The sequence below is a fragment of the Salmo trutta genome, unplaced genomic scaffold (assembly GCF_901001165.1).
Source record: "Salmo trutta unplaced genomic scaffold, fSalTru1.1, whole genome shotgun sequence".
Classification (NCBI taxonomy): domain Eukaryota; kingdom Metazoa; phylum Chordata; class Actinopteri; order Salmoniformes; family Salmonidae; genus Salmo; species Salmo trutta.
In genome coordinates, this window is record NW_021823488.1 from 226,747 (window position 1) to 237,042 (window position 10,296).

At 40.9% G+C, this 10,296-nt stretch overlaps 1 long non-coding RNA gene across 1 annotated transcript; it reads left to right on the plus strand.

Moving 5' to 3' along the window:
- Positions 1-779: 779 nt before the first annotated feature.
- LOC115191147 (uncharacterized) lies at positions 780-5,671 on the plus strand. The gene is made up of 3 exons (XR_003877542.1): positions 780-852; positions 3,968-4,084; positions 5,551-5,671. It is a non-coding gene; the product is annotated as an uncharacterized LOC115191147 (long non-coding RNA).
- Positions 5,672-10,296: the final 4,625 nt, after the last annotated feature.

The window sequence follows — 10,296 nt, forward strand, 5'->3', positions numbered from 1 at the left end:
AAATAATACCACAGATGCATAGATTCTGAAAACACAGTGAACCTGGAGGCTAAAAGAGAAACCCACATTCTAACTAAATGGTGTTTATTAGTACTCAAATCTATCAATGGCATTTTCGGCACAATTTGGTGAAAGCCCAAAGGGTTCAGAAAGCCTCAGTTTCCCATCACTAGAGGACAGCCTCATGAGTGTCTTTCAGATCCCCTCCAAAAACCACCTGTTTAGTTTTGGTTGTAGTTAGTGACTCATAGTTAGTTCCTTCTGCTGTTTGAGAGACAATGTTTTATTTCTTGTTGGGGAACGTAACAATGTTCATGCGATTCAATTAAATCACCCGACTGCTTGGATGTGTCTGTTAGTAAATGTTTCATTTCTAAGAGATAATGAATAAATGAGAACAATTGACTTTCAATAATTACTTGTGACTGTGTTAACCACAACCAACATGCTGGATCTCTGTTTAGGGGTCAGTGCTCTAAAATGAGTCTCTCTGGGGAGAGAGAGGAGGGGGGCCCTGCCTCTAAAATGAGTCTCTCTGCAGAACATGAAACCAAAGCTAAGAGGTGAGATGACAATTTTATGAAGAATTTATTAAGTTTATTTCCAAAATAAATAGCTATCTTAAGATGAATGCAGTTACTGTAAATCTCTCTGGATAAGAGCATCTGCTAAATCAGGGGTTCTCAATCCGGGGTCTGTGGAGGTACTGCAGGGGTTCTCAATCCGGGGTCTGTGGAGGTACTGCAGGGGTTCTCAATCCAGGGTCTGTGGAGGTACTGCAGGGGTTCTCAATCCGGGGTCTGTGGAGGTACTGCAGGGGCTCCACGGCACCCTGACTGTACTCGTTGCAATGTAAGACATTTGATAGAATTTTCACATGACACGACCACTTTGCCTGCTCTTAATTATTGCCTAATATAATGGAATACATATTTTCTTTACCAATTCTGATCGTTGTTACAATAAGAATTTTGACAATATTACCGTCATATCAACACACTCCTCACACCCGTTTAACAACTCTAAATAGCTTTAGCATAGTAGGCATCAAGTCCCTTGCCAATAATGTTGCCTACAACGTTGCATACAATGTTCGTTTTCATCGAACACATATTACGCCCGAGATGCCTTCAATTTGCCTAATTTATAGCCACGCCCAATTTAGGATTGTTTTTTAACAACGTGATGTTGCGCTCCAAAGGGATATCTTGAAATAACATAATGTAGATAATTAAATAATCAAATGAAAAACGTGTTTATTTTACACTCAGAAAAGAAGGTTCCTTATAGAACCAAAAAGGCTTCTATCACTTCCTTAATATATGGAACCACTAAAAGTTATATATATTTTTGGGTTCAGTGAAGAAGAACCTCTAGAGTTCTGATCAATGAAAGGTGATTGTTTTGAGGATGTGAACCCAGCAGCCCTCCAGTGGTCAGATCAATTCCTCCTGTTTTTTCCAGCACCTGGGATTCAAACCAACCACCTTTCAGCCACAGGTCCAACTCATTAGCCGCTGGACGAAAAGCTGAGCTAATCTTCAGAAATAAGCATAAATTAATCTGCCAAAATGAAGACAAAATGCTTTGGAGACAAAGATGGTTTCACTTGTTATACATAAGTATTATACATAAATCATTGCCAAAAGCACAAGACATATATTATTTATGTATTTATCATATGAAATATCAAAACATTAATTTAACTACTACAAAGCATTTACATGTGGCTCAGGAACCACTGACTCACTGCATTATTCTATAGTATTATCAAGACACCTGCTGTTAACTCTTAACTACTTAGGACAGCTCACGATGTGTCCTAAATATCTGCCGACTAGGTGGGATTAGAGACTTCATGCATAGCTTTAATTTATACCCAGAAGTGTAAAATGTCTTTATTCTTAGCACTTATACGACCAATTTTCTACTCTGAGACGCTTTGTGGATATGGGCCCAGATCTCAAAATATTGTAATAATAAAACGTAGAATGTTTGTTTAACATAAAGAAAAATGAATATTACTAATGTAACCCACTGTAAAGACTGGGTTTAGTTGATTGTGTTGCACTGCTCATGTCCGCGTTCTGGAACTTCCCGCGTCCACGTACATTGTGGCGCCAAACATATTGTCCGGTTACGCGCAGAGTGGGCTGAGGTGATTTTGGGGAACAACGACTGAGTTTGTGACAGTGTTGAAACGCCGAAGTTTATTGTTCAATTTGCTTTTTGCTTTACGGTCAGGGACAGTATGAGTGTAGCCAGATCCTTTTCACTCTCTATCCTCGTTTCATTTTGTGGTTCACCGGATTCGTCATCATCATCGAGACGAGGTACAGAACAACCTGTTACCTAGCCAAGCTAGTCGGTACAGCTAGGTAAGCTAGCTAGCTAGCTACTCTACCAGCAGCATCCTAGTTATCCTAGCTAGTCGGTACAGCTAGGTAAGCTAGCTAGCTAGCTACTCTACCAGCAGCATCCTAGTTATCCTATCCTCCCTCTCTCGTTGACGGATGCTGGCTACCTTTTTCCGGTTCTCCTCTCTTCACTAGATGGACGGTAACTTTAATGTTTAACCCCTCTGTGTCCAAGGACCACTCTTTTTTTTTCGGGGCGCCTCAAATAGGCTGGACACATTACATTTTTTTTTATTCTCAGCTGCCTCACTAATGTCTGTAAGTAAATGAATAACGTTTAATTGCTAAATATTTTCAATAGATGGCAGCATAAGACCACGAAACATCAGTTATTTGCTAACGTTACATGCAGCAATATGATTCCCATAAAATAGCATGCAACCACAGACTATATGTCCCATGATTTTCTAAAATGGTCACTCATTACTTTAGTTAACTATATATCTCATATTAGGGCTGTGTTGCTTTTGGGAGAGCAAAATAATAGTGATTATAGCAGGTATTGAACCCCAGGTAAATTATCACTAGTCAGAACCTCAACAATAGTATACATGCATTATAAAACATCATCTTAATATCTGATATTGTGAGTAAACAACCTCGGAACAGAAAAAACGAGCATGTCTTCCAGCCCTCCAATAAATTACATAATTCAACCCTCCCGGTTAGTAAATTTACCTCAACATTTTACCTTTAAATTAAATTTACCTCAACATGCCCCTGGCTTGCTCAAGAAGGCAGAGCAGGTCGATGCTGGTTGATGAATTAGCGAATGAATGTACTGGGAAAATACGTTTTTCTCGACCAGAGGTGACTGAATTAATGTTCAGGCTTAATGATTATCGTTATATTAATGAAGTGTAAAACATGAGCATAAAAACAGGTAATAATAAACATGAATCATTGTTATATTACTAAACATTAATCTGTTAAATGCTTTTTCAGTCCTTCCTCTTGTGTTAGCAGTGTGTAAAGGGACAGAAAGAATCTCACACCGGAGTTCTCCTGTGAGGGGGAGTGGTGGTGTATCCAGGGAGAAAACTAAACTTATCTTCTGAAATATCATTTGTGGTCTTATGCTCCCATCTATTGGAATTATGTAGCAACTGCAGTAGTGCTGAAAAAACGTGTTATTCCTTACTAAAGAAGTACTTACTGAGAATTACTAGTTAATTTTTATCACTTATAACCATAAAATAACAACTTATACCATAACAAACAATTAAATTGACATAAACCAAAATCACTATATATGTAGTTATTTAGTTAATTACCAAATTGAGCCGGTCGGTCACATTTGAGAGTGAGGGAGATATATAGCATTTTGCATAAAAAAACATGATTTTTGTCTCTCTAAAATGAAACCATCAAGTGATAGATTTTAAACAAATCCTTGTCTGTGAGAGATGTAATAATTAATACATAATTTCTTTAAACAATAAAAGCTCATTTCTGTAAAGTGATATGTTGCGTTTTGGAACTCTTCTTATGTTTCCCATCTGAGATCAGAGTAGATGAGAGATGTAATGTTTGTCTCTGTAATGTTGAAGACCAATCAAGCAGGAGAGACCAGCCTCCCCTGTACCCAGCTGTGTGTCCATGAAGAGTGACCAGTCTATGGGTCAACCTCTAAACTTTAGAGAGGGAGACTTTTCTACTGAACAAAGGTAAGAAGAACTCATGGGTCATGGTCAGTGAGTTAAACAACACTGTCTCTAGTCATTTCTCCTCTCCCATTTTCACATTTCTTTTGGTTGTTTCATAATCCACAGGCTAATCCTTTAGTCCATTTTCATAGTCCTAAAACAATATTAAACAAACACAACGTACCCTCCCTGTGTGTGTGTGTGTGTGTGTGTGTGTGTGTGTGTGTGTGTGTGTGTGTGTGTGTGTGTGTGTGTGTGTGTGTGTGTGTGTGTGTGTGTGTGTCCAGAGGTCTTAACCTATAGAAGGACTATAGTATGTTATGGATACTTCAGTCCCTAAAGGTCTTAACCTACAGAAGGGCTATAGTATGTTATAGACATACTATATGACCTGAGTGTGTTAACTCCTGAGAGTCTAGGGGGGAACCATAAACCTGCCTCTCCAACTCTCCCTGACCTGAGTGTGTTAACTCCTGAGAGTCTAGGGGGGACCATAAACCTGCCTCTCCAACTCTCCCTAACCTGAGTGTGTTATCTCCTGAGAGTCTAGCGGGAACCATAAACCTGCCTCTCCAACTCTCCCTGGCCTGAGTGTGTTATCTCCTGAGAGTCTAGGGGGGACCATAAACCTGCCTCTCCAGCTCTCCCTGACCTGAGTGTGTTAACTCCTGAGAGTCTAGGGGGGGACCATAAACCTGCCTCCCCATCTCTCCCTGACCTGAGTGTGTTAACTCCTGAGAGTCTAGGGGGGGACCATAAACCTGCCTCTCCATCTCTCCCTGACCTGAGTGTGTTAACTCCTGAGAGTCTAGGGGGGAACCATTAACCTGCCTCTCCAACTCTCCCTGACCTGAGTGTGTTAACTCCTGAGAGTCTAGGGGGGGGAACCATTAACCTGCCTCTCCAACTCTCCCTGACCTGAGTGTGTTAACTCCTGAGACTCTCCCTGACCTGAGTGTGTTAACTCCTGAGAGTCTAGGGGGGGACCATAAACCTGCCTCTCCATCTCTCCCTGACCTGAGTGTGTTAACTCCTGAGAGTCTAGGGGGAACCATTAACCTGCCTCTCCAACTCTCCCTGACCTGAGTGTGTTAACTCCTGAGAGTCTAGGGGGGGAACCATAAACCTGCCTCTCCAACTCTCCCTGACCTGAGTGTGTTAACTCCTGAGAGTCTAGGGGGGACCATAAACCTGCCTCTCCAACTCTCCCTGACCTGAGTGTGTTAACTCCTGAGAGTCTAGGGGGGAACCATTAACCTGCCTCTCCAACTCTCCCTGACCTGAGTGTGTTAACTCTGAGAATCACCATACCATGATTAGATAGTGAAACTACACACCAATCTCTTTCATAATTTCTTTTAACAGTAAATGCAAATTTACGAACATTTCTGTAAAGTGATATGTTGCGTTTTGGAACTCTTCTTATGTTTCCCCATCTGAGATCAGAGTAGATGAGAGACGTAATGTTTGTCTCTGTTGTGTTGAAGTCCAATCAAGCAGGAGAGACCAGCCTCCCCTGTACCCAACTGTGTGTCCATGAAGAGTGACTGGTCTATGGATGAACCTATAAACTTTAGAGAGGGAGACGTTTCTACTGAACAAAGGTAAGAAGAACTCATGGGTCATGGTCAGTGAGTTAAACAACACTGTCTCTAGTCATTTCTCCTCTCCCATTTTCACATTTCTTATTGTTGTTTTCATAATCCATAGGCTAATCCTTTAGTCCATTTTCATAGTCCTAAAACAGTGTGTGTGTGTGTGTGTGTGTGTTTGTGTGTGTGTGTGTGTGTGTGTGTGTGTGTGTGTGTGTGTGTGTGTGTGTGTGTGTGTGTGTGTGTGTGTGTGTGTGTGTGTGTGTGTGTGTGTGTCTGTGTGTCTGTGTGTGTGTGTGTGTGTGTGTGTGTGTGTGTGTGTGTGTGTGGTGTGTGTGTGTACTCCCTGGATGAGGAGATGTAATCTCATGTTTTGTCCACAGAAGCCAACAGGAGAGATCAGAGTCAGAGATTCTCAGTGGTCAGTCTTCCCAGAGTGATCAAACAGACCTGGACTCTATATTCAGTGTATGTGGTCCTGTTATGTACATTTGTTTTTGTTTTCTTCAAGTAAAGTTGATCTGTCAATTATTCATTATTGTGTTAATGAGAAAGCATTTTTTCTCTTGCTAAACTTATTTACTTGATTTTTTTCAGTTGCTTGAAGAGAAAATTATGACATTTGTGAAGAACGAGCTGAAGATGTTCAAGAGGATTCTTAGTCCAGAACTCCCAGAAGGCTTTGAGAGTCAGAAGCAGGATGATGAGGAAGTGGTGGATGCTGAAGATGAGAAGCAGGAGAGCAGTGCCAGAGAGGGGGCTCTGAAGATCACACTGCACATCCTGAGGAAAATGAACCAGAAGGAACTTGCTGACACACTGGAGAAATGTAAGATCTGTCTGCCTCATGTTGAATGATGTTTTATAACATTTAAAAGCTGTAGCTAAAGTACAGCTAAAGTAGCTGTGTAACTCAATGATATTGTAGCAGCCTTAACACAACACCTAGTGACCTCATCAAGTAGCAGAAGGGATGTGTTGTGTTGATTAATTTAGAGAGAGAGAGAGACAACATTAATAATACCATCAATAATACCAATAATAATATAATCAGTCACACCAGTCTGTAATGCATTATGAAAACATTTACACATTTATACAGACAGTTAAGAGAATAAATGATTATAATTTTAAAATGTTATAACAGTCCTACAATACTGTAGTTATTAAAACAGACGTAATATTAATATCCTGTGTGCTTTTTCTTCATTCAGATGAGCTTGCTGTGATTTGCCAACGTGAACTCAAATCTAATCTAAAGAAGAAGTTTCAATGTGTATTTGAGGGGATCGCTAAACAAGGGAACCCAACACTTCTCAATCAGATCTACACAGAGCTCTACATCACAGAGGGAGGAACAGGAGAGGTCAATAATGAACATGAGCTGAGACAGATTGAGACAACAACCAGGAAACAAGCAAGACCAGAGATTGCAATCAAATGTAACGACATCTTCAAACCCTTAACTGGACAAGACAAACGTATCAGAACTGTGCTGACAAAGGGAGTCGCTGGCATTGGAAAAACAGTCTCTGTGCAGAAGTTCATTCTGGACTGGGCTGAAGGAAAAGCTAATCAGGATGTTCAATTTGTGTTTTCATTCCCTTTCCGGGAGCTGAATTTGATGAAAGGGGACAAACACACTTTCATTGAACTTCTCAATCACTTCTCAATGGAAATCAAACAATCAAGAATCTCCAATTACGACAAGTACAAAGTTCTGTTCATCTTTGATGGTCTGGATGAGTGCCGACTGCCGCTAGACTTCCAGAAGAACAAGTTCTGTTGTGACGTCACAGAGTCAACCTCAGTGGATGTTCTGCTGACAAATCTCATCAAGGGAAATCTGCTTCCCTCTGCTCTCCTCTGGATAACTACCCGACCTGCAGCAGCCAATAAGATCCCTTCAGGGTGTGTTGACCAGGTGACAGAGGTACGAGGGTTCAATGACCCACAGAAAGACGAGTACTTCAGGAAGAGATTCAGTGATGAGGACCTGGCCAACAGAATCATCTCACACATTAAGACATCAAGGAGCCTCCACATCATGTGCCACATTCCAGTCTTCTGTTGGATTTCTGCAACAGTCCTTGAACACATGCTGGAACATAAGAGAGAAGAGATGCCCAAGACTCTGACTGAGATGTACACACACCTTGTGGTGTTTCATACCAAACAGAAGAATGAAAAGTATCTTGGGAAAGAAGAGACAGGTCCACACTTGAATAACCAGAGCATTCTGTCACTGGGAAAACTGGCTTTTCAACAGCTAGTGAAGGGCAATCTCATTTTCTATGAAGAAGACCTGAAGGAGGCTGGCATTGATGTCAGTGAAGCCTCAGTGTACTCAGGATTGTGCACACAGATCTTTAAAGAGGAATGTGTGCTGCACCAGATGAAGGTGTACTGCTTTGTTCATCTGAGCATTCAGGAGTTTCTGGCTGCTGTATATGTGTTCCTCTCATTCATCAACAACAATGAGAATCTAATGGATGAACTGCAGTCAAAATCCAGGAACTTTTCTGTGAGGATCAGACAAAGGCGTAAAGTTATTTTCTACAAGAGTGCTGTGGATAAAGCCTTACAAAGTGAGATGGGAAACCTGGACCTTTTCCTCCGCTTCCTTCTGGGCCTCTCACTGGAGTCCAATCAGAAGCACTTACAAGGTCTACTGACAAAGACAAGAAGCAGCTCACAGAGCCATGAAGAAACAGTCAAGTACATCAAGGAGAAGATTGGGGAGAATCCCTCTCCAGAGAGGAGCATCAATCTGTTCCACTGTCTGAATGAACTGAATGACCATTCTCTAGTGGAGGAGATCCAAAGCTACCTGAGCTCAGGAAGTCTCTCCGAACCCAACCTGTCACCTGCACAGTGGTCAGCTCTGGTCTTTGTGTTGCTGACTTCAGAAAAGGAGCTGGATGTGTTTGACCTGAAGAAATACTCCAGATCAGAGGAAGGTCTTCTGAGGCTGCTGCCAGTGGTCAAAGCCTCCAGAGTTGTTCTGTGAGTAAATAAAATCATATATAAGAACTAATCATCAGGAAGAAATATTAAGTTTAGGGAAAAATATGTATTATAATATGTATATAATATTATGTTGAATAACATATTGAATAATTGCTTTGATTTTCACATTAGCATAACAATATGACCATACAATTCTAGGAGACGGAAGATGAATATTTATGCTGTTTGAGAGAATAAACAAAATTCATTTGCCATTGTCCTTCTACACTACTTGTTAATTTAACAGTGTGTTTGTGAAGTCATGATGATCTCTTTGCAGGCTGTCAGGCTGTGGAGTCACAGAGGAAGGCTGTGCTTCTCTGGTCTCAGCTCTGAGGTCAAACCCCTCACACCTGAGAGAGCTGGACCTGAGTAACAATGACCTGAACGATTCAGGAGTGAAGCGGCTCTCTGCTGGACTGGAGGATCCACACTGCAGACTGGAGACTCTGAGGTCAGTATTCCTGTAGTTGGTCAACAAGTGATAACTGTTCACCAGAACCACATGTGTTTACCAGGCACACATAGTCCACACCATATGTGTTTGGACAGTGAAGCTTACAGTTTTAAATGTGGTGCTATACTCCAGCATTTTAGATTTGAGATAGAATGTTTCATATTAGGTGACAGTACATAATGTCACCTTTTATTTGAGGGTATTTTCATACATATCTGTTTTACCATTTAGACATTAAAGCACTTTCTTTACGTAGTTCTCCCATTTGAAGAAGTCTTCATTATTTGGACAAATTCACTTATATTGTATTAAAGTAGTCATAAGTTTAGTAGTTGTACCATATTCCATGTCTGCAGTGATTACATCAAGCTTGTGATTCTACAAACTTGTTGAATGCATTTTTCAGTTTGTTTTGGTTGTGTTTTGGATGTTTTTCCTAATAGAAACTAATAGTCACTTCACTTGTATTGTCATTAAGAATAGAAGATGTTTCTGAACACTTCTACATTCATGTGGATGCTACCATGATTATGAATAATCATGAATGAATCGTGAATGATGATGAATGACAAAGTTACAGAGAAACAAAATCAGACCCCCTCTGTTATTGGTATTATTCTGTATACTTCTGGCCCTTCTTTGGACACTGTATTAACTAACCTCCAGACGAGCTTCAATGCCATACAACTCTCCTTCCGTGGTCTCCAACTGCTCTTAAATACAAGTAAAACGAAATGCTCTTCAACCGATCGCTGCCTGCACCTGCCCGCCCGTCCAGCATCACTACTCTGGACGGTTCTGACTTAGAATATGTGGACAACTACAAATACCTGGGTGTCTGGTTAGACTGTAAACTCTCCTTCCAGACTCACTATAAGCATCTCCAATCCAAAGTTAAATCTAGAATTGGCTTCCTATTTCGCAACATGGCATCCTTCACTCATGCTGCCAAACATACCCTCGTAAAACTGACCATCCTACCGATCCTCAACTTCGGCGATGTCATTTACAAAATAGCCTCCAATACCCTACTCAATAAATTGGATGCAGTCTATCACAGTGCCATCCGTTTTGTCACCAAAGCCCCATATACAGCAAGGGAAAAAAGTATTTGATCCCCTGCTGATTTTGTACGTTTGCCCGCTGACAAAGAAAGGATCAGTCTATAATTTTAA